The sequence below is a fragment of the Anas platyrhynchos genome, chromosome 13, assembly GCF_047663525.1.
Source record: "Anas platyrhynchos isolate ZD024472 breed Pekin duck chromosome 13, IASCAAS_PekinDuck_T2T, whole genome shotgun sequence".
Classification (NCBI taxonomy): Eukaryota; Metazoa; Chordata; class Aves; order Anseriformes; family Anatidae; genus Anas; species Anas platyrhynchos.
In genome coordinates, this window is record NC_092599.1 from 2,070,472 (window position 1) to 2,083,718 (window position 13,247).

Below are 13,247 nucleotides of genomic sequence, written 5' to 3' on the forward strand. Positions count from 1 at the left end.
GGAACCAGAGCTCTTCTGGCAAGAATAAACAGTTAAAAAAAAAAAAAGGTATAAAACTAGTTCCTGCTGTGCAATAGGGCACACCGAGATTTTGCTTCCCTCAAAGGGAATGATTCCAAACTTCAGGAAGGATGTGCGTAGGGTCAGAACATAGAAGCTGTGTGAACTGTGGACTTAGAAGCTGGGTTTTCTGAACTACTTCTAATGAAGACCAAGCTTCTGCTCGGATGTTGTTTAATGAACTTCATTGCTGAGTGTATTTAGGAGGCCTGAGGCCAAAGGGTGAGTTCCTTGGCCAAAGGCAAAAAGCAGAACACTTTATTGGTGCTTAATAGGAAGTACAGGAAAGGAAAACGTGTATTCACTTTGCACGTGCCATGGTGCTGGGATCTGCACCATTTGAAGAGCACCTGGAAGAGAATAGGACACAGACATCTGTAGCTGTAGGGCATCGGACACCTGCTTTGAGAAGAAACTCACTTTGGAAGTGGTACGTTAACTGAAAGCTTCGCCATAAACTCCCAAGATATGAAGATTAATGGAAGTATGGCTTCAGATGAGGTGGGGCATTGGTGTTGTTTTTAACATTACAGTGTTAGTTAAACAGCGGTCACTGAAGTTTTGGGCCTGGGTTAGAGATTTCATAAAGGCTGACGATGGGCCTTGCACATCTCAGCTCAGAACTTCTTGCCAGTGTACAGGAGAAGGAGACCTTGCAGCACTGAGTGTCTCCTGCACGTGGTACCCGATAGGGACGGGAGCTGCAGGCTCTGGCGCTGCCAGCAGCTCTGTGCTGCAGCTGGGTGACTGAGCAAATAGCCCACACCTGCGCTGGGGTTTGGGCAGCAGCAAATGACACTGCGCTAATTGGAAGCGCGAGAAGGAACTTAACGCGGGGAGCAAATAATTGCCAGAGATAAAATGGGGCCAGAGGATGGCTGATGCTGCTGATAGGAAAGGCCAGAGGAAGATTATATAGTTGGAAACACTCGGAGACGCGTCCTCTGTGTAATTAGAAAGAGGACCTAGGTGCGTTATTGTGGAGTGATGGAGAAACTTAGGCGATCTCATTGCAGATAATGGGGTAAATTTATTTCTCCATCTAGTTATGTTTCTGTGAGATTTTTATCTGGTAATTGTGTTTGTCTGCAGCATACAGACTGATGGCAACCTGGCCCTGCTTAGCCTGTGATATCTGTCAGGATCGCGGTGCTGGGAGGCGTGACTGACGTGCTGATTCTTTCGGTATTACCATCGGGAATCCCAGCACCCTGGAACAAGGGAGTAGGAGATGTTAAACAGATGGGAGACTTTGCAAATACACCGTAACTGCCGGCGTGGGAATATCAAGCAGCCATGCAGTGAGGATTCTGTATGATATTTTTCTGTAGCGTGGTTAAATATCCAGCTATATCTAAATCTTCTCGAGCTAATATGTTAAGCCTCCTTCCTAACCCCCTAACGTACAGAATGAGGACAGTGGAGAAGGAGCAATTAAAGACAAGACAAAAATGCCTACTTGTCAAAGAAAGGGTTCAATACTTTGTTTCTTTGCTGAAGGGGAAAAAGAAAAGAAAAAAAAAACAAATGGATATAAGCTCAGGTAGTAACTTTAAATTAGCTTAGCTTGCTGATGCCTTAAGACTGGGGATTAGTGAATTTAATTATGGGAGCCAGGAAACGCATTAAGATAACGTTGGGCCTTAAACTAAAACCCACAAAGCAATGAAATTAAAGTTGGTTTGTGTTCCATCTTCATAACGTCCCCTTCTTGCTGTGCAGCAGCACAGGAGGCCTCCCCACCCGGCTGGGTGCTCAGCGTCTGCCTCGGAGGACGGCTTGTGAGTGACCGAGCGCCCTGCAGGAGCCTTTTGCAGTCTGGGAACGGCCTGCTCTAGTGTCAGAGCTGTGTGTGAGCTAAAATGTCTCAGGTAGGGTCGGTGTCGCCCTGTTCCTGTCCGGGTGCCCATCTTGGCCGAGGTTCCACCCGAACCGTTCGCATCAGGCTGGGCGGCTGCAGTGAGGAGCGTTGGGTGTAGGGGTGAGATGCAGGCAGTTATTGGCACAACACTGCTGCTGTCCTAGGATGAAGCTGGGCTTGTTCCTGCTTTGTTTTCACCCTCCTGCTCTACCTCGTCTGCTGGTCATTATTCTTTGTAGCTGGGCTTTGTATTTACTTTTCATTTTTTAAGAAAAAAGATAAAGATTAAACCCCTTTAAGACGACTTTTATGAGGAATCCTAATTCTTAGTCTGTTTGCTGACAAATTATATAATATTGACCTTTCTCTTGCCTTCACTGGATGTTGATTTTTCTTCCATTTCCTGGTGTGGAAGTTGCACACCCCTTACCTTGCGTTTTTAACTTAAAAGCGATACAGTTTTAGGGGAACGTAAGATTGCCTTGAAAAAGGAAACCAATTTACTTGTCTTGGGTAATGCCATTCTTCCCTGTGCTTTCTGTTACTTAGTTTTTTGTTTTTTTTTGCTTGTTTTGTACTTACTTTTTTTTTTTTATCTGATAAAAATGCCTTTAAAAGACTTCAGTCCAGAAGTACTGCTCCTAACCAGAGGAACTGGGAAAGTTACATGTGTGAGTTCAGAAAGGTTTTGAGGAATAGAAAAGGTTTGAGTCCCCTTTAAAGACTTAAATCAAAGATCTTGAGTACCAGAGCGATCTGTGGCTGTGTTTATCAGTGGGGGAAATACCCGAGGTACATACTGAACGGAAGCATGAGTGCTGGCACCAGGCTCAGCAAAAGAGCAAACCTCGGCAGTTCCCATTCGTCATCTGCATCATCAGCCATCAGTCCTTCAGCACGTCTGTGACGCTGTCCTGGTTCCTGCTGTTGCCCAAGAAGTAAGAGCCCCACAAAGCTGCTGCGTGGATTTGAATCTTTGTACTCGAACTGCACGGCCTCCTGGGGGCCCTCCTGTCTGGGGAGTCACTGGCGCATTCTGGGCATCTCAATTTCTGTAGGAAAGAAACATACCTGAATCCATGACGGTTCCTTATATCCCTAGTAAATCAGCAATATCTTAAAGATGGCTCTGGATACATTATATTGAATTAAATTAAAAATGTGGAGAATAACAGACTGAAACTCATGAAAAATGCTGTTGCTTTCTGCAGGACGTGTTTGTTTTTATGGCTTTCTTTGGTGGGTTGAGCAGCCCTCTTATCCTTTCAGTAGTCTCAGCTTTATGTCAGTTTATATATTCCGTGTTTTATGGATCACTGGAAGATAATTCTGTTGTTTTCTATTAGACCTTTAGTAAATAAAATGTCAGGGTTTTTTTCCGGTGCTGCAGAGGCCAGTATCCAGCTGGTATATCAATTCCTGTCAGTGCCTTGCCTTCTTGTTTGTTCCGGGGATTCTCTTGTTTTCACATTGGTTTAAATCATTAATCCTGATCGTATTTTTCACAGAATAAAAATACTTGTTTCAAAAGCGTATTCAGTAGTATTTTTATGCTTTCCATACCACTTCTGGAAGTGTGATTTAGAAAGAAAACAAAGAGCCTCTTCCAGCTCCACTGACTTTGTGTGGGGCATTTTCTTTAAGTTGCTGCAAGCACTGCCGGGCTTGGGAGGCTTGCGACAGAGCACAGCATCGGGCTGCAACCCACAGCAGGTTCCGTCTGCAGGCACAGCTGGATATTCAAACCTCATCCTGTGTTTGATAAATACAGAATTTTTGGTTTGGGGTCAAAGTCATTTGGGGCTGCTTTGGGAATTGGAGAGCTTTTACCCATGCCAAGCGCCTCTGTGCTGCCTGTGCCCAGCTCTGCAGCTCCAGCAGCAGCGTCTGGCTCGTGGCTCCCACGCACACCTCGGAGTAGGACGAGCCCCACAGCCAGGGCAGGGTGCTCGGTGCTGCCTCACCAATTCACCCTGCAAACATCCCAGCAACACAGCTGATGCTGAACAGAGCGGGCCTGGGGCACAGGCTCTTTGCAGCTACCTGGTGCCCATCAGTGCAGGAGCTCGTGCCCTTTCTCGCTGGTGTATTCACATCCTGTTGTCGGAGTTCCTCTCGGGATCTTTTAGAGTCCTGAGCGTTGCAGTTCTGTTCAGTTTTGGATGGGTTGGGATCTCATTTTGATGCTGTAGACATGTCATTGTCACTGCCGTGATGGCCATTTCAGGCTTTTATTGCTAGCTGTATGTTGTGGAAGTCTGCTAGTGAAAAGCCTGGAAAATGACATTTATTTTAATGCCATGTAATTGCAAAGAAAATTGAAAGTTGTTTGAGATCCTCCTGATTCAGCACTTCCAAAATTCCTTGAGGAGTCCTTGTTGATCGTTCTGCAAGCAGCGATTCGGCTTCACAACAGGAGTTTTGTTACAGAAGGTATGGGCATGTACATCACACACAGCCATCAGCCCCGTTCCCCTTTCGTCCCCTTTCACCCCGCTCCCAAATGCCACATGGGGCTGGTAGTGCCGACCCGCACGGTGGAGGCTGGGCCACGAGGCTGGGTGCAGGTGGTAGGGCCCGAGTGCCGGCAAGAAATGCCAAATGACCTTGCCAAGCTCGCTGACTTGTTTGTCTGTGCTCACGCGGGGTTTGCATGCATACTAAGCAGCTTCCCTATGAAAAATCCTTGAATTCCAAAGATGCTATTCACAGTAATTGCACTTTAAGAGGAAAAAAGGGCATTGCAGTGTTGTTATTTACAGTGCTCGCTGCACAGTGGCTTTTGTAACAACTCAATAAAGCTCAGCCACTTGCGTTACTCCTTAGTTATGCTTTTTCCTCTTACTTTTTTTTAAAGACAATAAAGCATTAAGACATTAAAAACATCCTCAGTCTGTGTAAATTTTGTATAAATGGAAGGATGATTAGAGATAGAAAAAGTCCCTTTAGCACAGGGAACGTTTTAATACACAAAAGAAAATAGTATAAATTGTGTGGGTTCAGGCTTAGGAAATTGTTGCTACTCTTGCTAGTTTGTGAGGCTTAAAGTTAATTTCTAACAACTTCATGTCAATTGTATTAATTTTCTCCTACCAAATTTCCGTGATTCCCTGTCTGTGTTGCAGAGCTCATGTCAGCAGCCCAAGGGACGGTTGCTGACCCAGGGAAAGGTGCCCAACTGCTGGCACCAGCTGTGCCAAAAACTTACATTTTCGCCCCGCAGCAACACCTGCATGGCCAGTGTAAGGCCCGCATCCTTCCCCTGGATCGCAGGTTACTGCTAATACCTTGCTGAGCCTTTTCTGCTGTACTTTCCGATGGTTATTTATTGATCTGCTTTTGGCAGCTGGTGAAATGCCAGCTTTTAGTTTTAGCCATTGGCCTCATTTTATTTAAACCTTATAAAATTTTATCGTTTCTCTTCAGTGGTGAGAATGTGTAAACACTTCTAGGATGGCTTAGAGCAAGGCTTTTCGTATTTTTCTGCTTTAACCCTTAAAACTCTCGTTGTGCAGATTTCATAAAGGGAACATGAAAAATTCCTTCACCCATCCTTCCTCCAGCGTTTTAAAGGCAGTGACCTATCTGTGACAGTGTTGGCCTGAAGGGAGAGCGAGGGAGCCACGGTGACATTCAGAATTCCTGCAGATATAAAAAAAATTAATGATAAGTCACAGCCCAAACAAAATTCATAGCCAACTGTTTTTTGTTTTGTTTTGTTTTTTGCGTTGACAACAAAACATAAATGTGTATGTCCTTAGAAAGTAAAGAGCAAAGTTTTTTGTTTTGCATATCTGAATGCTAATTGCTCTTGTAGTGCAGAAAAACGCGCAGAAGGACATCTGGCTTGGGGATTATCTTTTTGACACAGAAGGGTTGGAGAGCACTACTGGGTTCCTTTGTAGGAACTGCAGAAACAGAGACAGATGTGGCAAGAATCACAGACCCTATTAAAAGCCAACCTTCCTCTATTATTAATATTCAGTTACCATATGCAAGTTTCTCTACAGTGATAAAAAATAACATTTACAGAATGTTGTAACAAAATATCCTGACCATTATTACTATAAATAAGTTTATTTATAAGAAGATTCTTGGATGAACTTCAGGAATGTCACTTTTCAGGGCTGATGTATTCACTCAAGAGCTCTTGAAGATGAGAACTTGGAGAATATTTGGGGGCTGTTAAATATGTTGTCATTTTAAGTCATCCAGCTATTCTCTCTATATTTACCTAGTATTTAATCTGTGTTACTTTTACCACTAAATTGTCATCTGAATTTTTATCATCTCCTCCTTATGCAGTTAGAGCCACTGGTCCCTGTTCTGCTCAGAACATTCCTCGCAGAGCTGCTTGGAGCTGGTCCTGTTGTAGCTTGGTCCTATTGCTCCGGACTGGGCTGTAGTAAGCATGACCTGCTCTTTGCAGGAACTGAGTATTTATAAATTTGGAAGACCAGACAAAGCAGTTACGATAATGATGTCTGACCTGCTGTGTCACAAAAGCCATCGCCTCTCACCAGCTGAAATAATTGCTTTGCCTGGGCCCTGTTGGAGTAGTGCCGTGCTGAATGGATCCAGTAGCACGGGCAAATAAATGGAGAATAGCAGAGGGGCTTGAAAATGTATAAGTAATGTAGGCTGTTGCTTGTTGTTTATACTTTTTTGGAGGATTGCTGTATTTATATACGGACTAATTAATTTTCGTATTCCCAGTCTGGATAATAAAAGGTTAATCAGTTGCCTGCAGCATAGAGTATGGGAAACAGAAGTAGTTTGTGACAGTGTTGAGAGGAAACAGCGCACTCCCATTTCATTGTATTTCTGACTGACAACTCTGTGGATGCATCCAGCCGTAAGCCTGCAGCAGCTCTTCGGGGGCTGCTTTCCTTCAGCTCCGTGCAGCTCACTGGGGCAGACCTGGCTGCAGAACCGGGGGGCTCAAAGTTTTACCTAACGTGGGTCCTCCAGAGAGGGAGCTGGTAGAGTACACCCACCCATACCCCTTCTGCACTTGTGCTGGGCAGAATGTCGATGACTTCCATTTTAATAAATCATCTAGCTGGTATTCATGGTGAGTTGCTTATATAATTAAAATTCCAGTCTAATCCAACTTCCATGTGTGAAAGATCGTAGTAAAACAGCAGACTCCAGGCACGTTCCTCTGTCCTGTGATGCTCCGTATTTCCCTTGGTGAAGTTACTTGGGGATTTCATTTGGGTTTCACTGCTGAAGGATGCCACAGCTTTGATAGCATGCGACAGCCTCAGAAGCAGATTGTGAAGCAGGATTTTTTTTTCTGCTTTATCTTTGTTTTAATTTTGCTAGGCATTTCACTTGTCTCTAAACCCTGCAGTACTGCAGAAATGGCACAGAGAAATATCTCTGTGTGCAAAACACTGGCACCAGATCTAATGTTAGCCTTTTCATTACTCACCTCTTATGGTAGCAACCAGACAGACCCAGAGAAGAGAGGTTGTGTGGTGTACAATAGCAGATTTCAGCTGGGTCTAAACAGATGGAAGCAGGAAATGAGAAATAGTGACAAACATTACATGCCTTGTATTCTCTGCAATAAATTCATCTGACTGCTGAGTTGCTGTGTATATCTGCAAAATATGTCTACAGCTAATTTTAGGGGCACGGTTTATTTTATTTGGCATCTCCATAGCCTTTGGTTTGTCCCCTGTGGCTGTAGGCAAATAATATATTTTTATAGAGCTCAGTTTGCTTTTATGTATTTCTTTGCAGCAATTAAGTGTTTTAATTTCTTTTCTCCTAAGAATGTGTATCTGGTTTTAGTTCTCTTTTGTCTAACAGGCATCTTTGCTGCAAGTGTATCAGTGCCATTCATAGGCAAGAAATGAGGTTCACTGGGGCTGCGACAGAAGGGGTGCCAGAGCAAACTGCTGCAGGCCGTTCTGCGTCTTGTTCCAGCAGTGGCAGTGAGACACGGGTGCTGTGACCGGTGCTGCGGGGTGTCCCGGGGATGTAGCACTAGCTTGGTTTGATTCCCAAGGCTCTAACACAAAGCCCACAAAACCAATGTGCTACAAAATCAATCATCGTTATTGCTGTGGCTTCCAGAGCTACATGTTGGAGATGGAACTGATGAAATCCAGTAATGCTAATCAGGATCAAGAGTAAAGCAGTCCCGTTCTGCGTATTGCAAGCAGTGAAAGATTACAATTGGGACAAAAAGTCATGGTGCTAGGGGAAACCAAAATTAAACAAGAAGTGTATTGATGTAGTCCTGAGGGAATTTCACGTGAGACAATTCCCATTCGGTTCCCAGGATCCCCCTGGAATCCCCGGGTGCTCGTGCCCGTGGGGCACCTCTGCGTACCTGCACGTCTTCTCTGGGCCACTACAAGGGACTGCATGGAGCTGCAGAGCCGCCGGGTGAGCCGTGAGCCGGAGGGGAGCTCAGAGTTGTGCATTGGGCCTCACCACGACTCACCACAGGTTGGATGTGACGAACTCAGCGAGATACTTTGAGAGTCAGAATTGTCAGAATCTGCATGCCTTGCTGTCTGCAGGGTGCAAGCATATGAATATTTAGCAGGAAATTCGCGTGATAAAGCAGCACAGTTTGTTCAGAATCAGCTAATTCTCTGTTCCATTAGTACAAAGTGAAGAACGCTGCGGATTGGGACCGTGTATTCATACAAATAAGTTCTTAAATTATTTTTTTTCCTTATGCCACCTGTTCTGGCAGCTAAAAATAAAATAGAATTTTATATTGTATTATTACTTGAAAATGGAAACAAATGAAACAAGGCTGCACAGAAGTCATTTCCATTCTGTGCTATCCATTCCCGTGTCAGCTCTCTATTAGTCATGATCACTGGCAGCGCGGGCAGGGCTGCTGCTTCCTATGCTTGTGGGCAAACGTTTGCATTGTAGCTCATTGATTCTAGCAAATCATAATAGAACCGAGCCTGTGCTTACTCCTGTGACTATTTGCTTACCTTAAGTTTGCAGAGACTGATTGAATCTGAAGACAAACAGCCTAATATTTTCGGTAGGAGTATTGGATTCATAAATCTTCAGTTCATCCCGTTGTTAAAATTTCATATTCTGTAAAGAAAGATTGTAGATGGGGTAACCCAAATGTACAGCAACTTGTTCAATCATCCCGCCCCGATTTCCATAGCAGCGAATTACCCCGTCATGCAGCAGTGTACATGTACGTGCCCCCATTGTGCATGGCTGCTGACTCGGGGGCACGGCAGGTGAGGTGCGGGATTCCTGGCAGCATGATTCTTGGCAGGAGTAAGAAATACACGCTCACTTACAAAAGCCACATGAAGATTGGAGCTAGCACCTGGAAGGGAAAAATGAATGCAACTGGGTCTTAACTGCCCAGTACTGATCCCATCTTACAGCCTGGCTCTCGGTGGCCGGGCTGGTAAGGGTACTTGGATGGAAGTTTACAAGGAGTTGGGTAGTGAGGTGGGAACTTACTGTACAGCAGAGACCGATTGTCAATTAATTGATGTCGTGTAGCAAAGAGAACTGCTGGAAGGGAAAGCTGAGGGAGCAGTTATGTGAGAGACAGTAACATCCGAGCCTGCTTTCAGGCAAGTGACCTGTGGAGCAACTTGTAAAAATAGCCAGGTCAGTTGAGAAATCCCTGGAGCTATAGAGAGTGAGGTTTGAATTGCTGTACTGGCTTTTATATACAGGAAGAAAGTAAACCAGATATATTTAGAGAAGGATGTGACGAGAAGCTTCATTGTGCCTCCTTCAGCAGGGGAACAGACCAAGTCTTCAAAAGTGAGAACTTCATAATAAATTCAGCTTTGTAGTTATTTATGTTGTAATTACTCATAGTGGGAATTATTTTCTTGCATGTGGGTGCCGAAAGAAGGACTGATTTTGTACCGTATACACAATAAGCATATGACACTCTTCTATTAAAAAAAAAAAGGTGCTGAACATCATCTTTGTACCTTCTGAAATTGCTGCCTTATCTTGGCAGTGATCACAGATTGATAAACCTATATACAGTGTTATGAAGAGTGCTGTATGAATGCCAGGAATACTAAATAATGATGCTCCTACTTGTGCACCTGTTTGGTGTCTTCACCTGAGAAATTCCCTTGCAAAAGAAAAAGCCAAGGCTAATATATCTTGGGAATATTAATGCATTTGTTCTTTGGGATATGTTTTTATTGACCCTTATTAATATGGCACTATGGGAATTTTCTATTCAAGAGACAAAATCCTGTTTAGAAAACCTGTAGCTTGGAATCCTCTCTCCTTGCATTAATAAGGGAAGAAGCTTGCCTGACTGGGGGTGCCCCCAGAGACTATGTACCAGCAAGAGACAGGAGTTTGAAGATAAAAAATAGAGTTCTAATTCTTAAAAATGCCTAGAGAAATTGAAGGTTTGAAATGAAAGTTTTAACTGCAGTAATACGAGTAGCAAACGGAGCCAAATCTGTAGTCAGACTGACACAAGAAGAATTTCTCTCAGTGACTTCAAATGAATGCTTGCACCTGTACTTCTGGGCCCTTCACGGCATCTGGCTCCAGGTTACCTGGGAAAATCCACCATGGGTGGATGGTACCCAGTGGTTTTGCAAAGCGGGTCGTGTCGATGTATGTATTTTATCTGAAGTATCTGCTGCTGGTCTCGGGCGCTGGAGTGTCCTGCCCGAGCATTTACATAATAGCTTGCACTCAAGAACAACTTTTTTTTTTTTTTTTAAACTTCAAGAGAAAGCAGCCCAATATTCTCTTTCATATGGTTTGGAAAACATAGAGCTTTTCCTGAAATATAATTTCCCAACCAGTTTGCCAAAAATTGTAAAGTGTATTTTCAGTAGTTGCAATCTTACCCCTGAAAATGCTCATCTGTAACTGCTGGTACTGGGTGACCATACGGGCATTATCACTGAAGTGTATTCGGCTGCTTCTTGTTTCATTCCTCTCGACCTTCTAATTTAGAAATGCAAGGCGTTTATTTGATGAATGCAATCCACGAGTCCTTTTGTCCTGCCTTGCCTTTTGTCCCATTGTCCCAGAGGCCCATAGACCCCGAACCCAGTGAAGCAGGAGGTAGCGAATCTATTTTTTCAAAGTGCAGCGTGGAGCTTGTCACATTTCTTCATAGCTCCTAATTAAAAGCAAGTAACACAAACTTAGCTTTAGGTTCCTGTAAATAGGTATATTAGTACACAAAAAGTACTTTGCCACTTGATCATGCGGTTAGTTGTGACCTTGTTTCTAGCACTCCACGTTTCTAACAAAACCTGTCAGCGTTACAGTGAGCGCAGCCTTCACGTCCGACGTGCTTTGTTAGCCCCATTGTACAAACCCTGCTTTAAGCAGCTGTGGCCTGCAACACTGCTTGGTTGCCTCTTCTGCCAGAAGCAAAGCTGCCTTCTGCCCTCACTTACTCGTCCTGTCCTCCAGTGGCAGCCACAGTAGCACTGAGATTTTGAGGATTTTGCTTTCATTAATATTGTAATTGTGGCAATCCACCATCATAGTGCTTGGTGGATTTACATTCTTATCCCCCCCCTCTGGCCTCTTCAGACCTTTGTGTCTTTCGGATACAGATTGCTTCTTTTCCCTTGGTCTGCCTCAAGGTCTGTTATTTTTTTTAATTCGTTTGCAGCTGAGCATCCAGCGAAATTAAGTTCTCGTGCCCACTTTTGGGTGAGGATGGACAGAGCAGAGCTTAGCAGAGCTGCAATGGTACGAAAGCCCAGGGCAGCGGGCTAATAAGGGAAATAAAGGAACTCTGAAAAGAAATGGCACACGAAAAAAGACACTCCTCAGCTCAGAGAAGTCGGGCAGTGTCGGGTTGTCCGTGTGGCATGTGGCTACAGACGGCCGGCAGGAAGGAGAGGGCAGAGCAGGGCTGCACCATGTCCGTGGAGCACTGCTGGGTGCTGCGGAGCTGGTTGTTTGATTTCTGGTGGTTGCCCATGCGGCTGAACATTTCCTTTTTTATTGTTACAGCAAGACTTGTGCGTCCCTTCCTTGCATCAGAAGTCAGATTTTATTTCATTTCCAAGATAATTTAAAATGACCAAACTGATTTTTTTTTAGTGGCCATCACCTGCCAGTTGTGTTCAGAACGTTTTTTTCTACTTTGCTGAAATCCTGCATCTGCGCTGGTCCTTCCCAGTTACTGACATGCTTTATTTTCAGTGTGGGCTTATAGTGTATGTTAAAATGTCAGACGAGCTGTTGAAATAGAGCTTCACGATGACATAAAATTTGGTGCTTGCTGGCCCAATTGTTTCACGATGAGTGATGAATTCAGAAAAATAGGGTAGGAAATAAGCAGAAAAACAGGTATTCAGGGATAAAGCACTGTTGACAATTATATTTTAATAAAGGAGGAATTTTTAATAATGCCTTAATGTTCTTGAAGAAAAGATACTGGATGATTATGTTTGTTTACTCTTTTTTTTTTTTTAATCCATCAGGAAAACAGGAACTACGAAGTATGAAATTATGAAAATACTGATAATGTTCTACCTGTTTACCAGACCAAAGGTGTCGTTAGACCATTAAAAAAAAAAAAAGGCAGTTGTGCTTAAGATGTTTTGGGTGCTGCTTGTTTAATGTGAATAGTATGCCTGAGGAAACCCTTCAGTTACTTAGAATCCAAGTAGGTAATCCAGCAGAACCACTAAAATTAGGTTTAGAAATAAGTTTGCATCATATTCTCAAGTAACCTTTTTCTTAGAATTTTTTCTAATTAAGAACAAAAGAAATAAATTATATAATCTTATTTCATTGCCTTTTTTTTTTTTTTTTTGCCTCTTCACTCAGTCTGCTGCTTCTTTAAAAAGAAAAAATGTTTTGACAGTGTCAAATACCAAGGTTGGTACCGAAGTGAAATGAGGTTTTAATTCCTTGCGCTGCTGCAGGTTAGCAGATCTGTTTGTTCTCCTGCCGCTTAGCATATGACCTTGAGCAAGGCAGCAAGGGCTAAATATTTCAGAAAGTGGTCTTTAATTAGACAAATTTCTGTTCTCTGCTAAATGCCTTGGGGGTGCTTGAATCAAGATGCTGGAAAAACATGTTTATTGGGCCTTGCTTGTCTGAGAAGGAAAGCCAAACTGCTTGAGTAAAGAGCCTCTGCGACTTCGGCCACTCAGGGTAGAAGCAGCTCCAACACCATGTTCAGAGGTGGGCTCCTGCCTGCAGGTGCAGCCCAGCACTTAAACAAATGGAAAGTCAGGTGTAGTATGAAAGCTGCTAATGAAACCTGACTGCTTTGTGTGGAGGCACTGGATTAATGTTTAAAACTATTTAGCTGCCATGCTTTGCCTCTGTGAAAACCAGAGCACAAATAATG

At 43.6% G+C, this 13,247-nt stretch overlaps 2 long non-coding RNA genes across 7 annotated transcripts in view; both read left to right on the forward strand.

Annotated features, from left to right (window-relative positions):
• The window catches only part of LOC110352795 (uncharacterized), a 91,813-nt gene that overhangs the window by 31,919 nt on the left and 46,647 nt on the right, over positions 1-13,247 (forward strand). The gene's annotated exons all lie outside the window — the stretch shown is intronic.
• On the forward strand, positions 219-3,456 carry LOC110352794 (uncharacterized). 3 transcript variants are annotated; one of them, XR_002402373.4, is made up of 3 exons: positions 458-1,029; positions 1,153-1,372; positions 1,783-3,456. It is a non-coding gene; the product is annotated as an uncharacterized lncRNA (long non-coding RNA). The 3 variants fall into 3 exon arrangements; XR_002402374.4 differs by having other exon boundaries at positions 460-1,029; positions 1,153-1,361; XR_005269046.2 differs by having other exon boundaries at positions 219-1,029; positions 1,153-3,456.